Below are 718 nucleotides of genomic sequence, written 5' to 3'. Positions count from 1 at the left end.
TCGGTCAGAGAGCCCGAGTTGGAGGAGTTGGGGTGGAATTTGAACGGTGCACCGAAAAGGTGATGTGTGTGTGTGCGCACGGCAGTTGGTTTCGGTCGGCTTGAGACAGGGACGGCCCTGGCACGCTTGGGTGGTTCTTCGTTCAGCATGGACTTTTGCGGTTCAATGACAGGCAGAGAAAAAAAGAGAAGATGGCGAGATGGGGAGGTGTCCTGGCTTGACTTTGATGCAACAAAAAGCCTGGCCCTCTTTGCTTTTCTAATTCTGCTGCCTACTGACGCCTCCGCCTCATGTCTTTGCTGTTCGTTGGCTTCCCCCTGTGTGACCTTGGCCTGCGGCCCTTCTTTCGACTTCCGTCTCTTCCAGTCTCGTGCATCATCATCTTGTGCCGAGCCTATCTCTCAACCTCTCTCTCTCTCTCACACGCAAGCTCTGCTGCTCCCCTCTTCTCGTCCGGATCGGACAACAATGGACTTTGCCACCGTCTTGCAAGCATTAACACCGCAGTCGAATTGAAGGGAGCTTCTGCGGGCTCGCGTGCTGCCTGGCGGCTCGTCGTCGGGACCTCGGCGAACGGCCACTGTGAGCTCTGCTGGGATTTGAACCGGTGATGCAGGCCCGGCTTTCTTTTCCCCCCGTAGTGCAACTTTGGTCGATCTAGTCACTCTCCCTTTACCGGTACAGGGTACCTAGACGCTTCTCCACTCTGGCTCCCGCG

The sequence above is a fragment of the Somniosus microcephalus genome, unplaced genomic scaffold (assembly GCF_052327205.1).
Source record: "Somniosus microcephalus isolate GS21.2 unplaced genomic scaffold, FLI_Smic_1.0 scaffold521, whole genome shotgun sequence".
Lineage (NCBI taxonomy): Eukaryota > Metazoa > Chordata > Chondrichthyes > Squaliformes > Somniosidae > Somniosus > Somniosus microcephalus.
The sequence above is the reverse complement of the archived record's forward strand: the minus strand, read 5'-3'. Positions refer to the sequence as shown.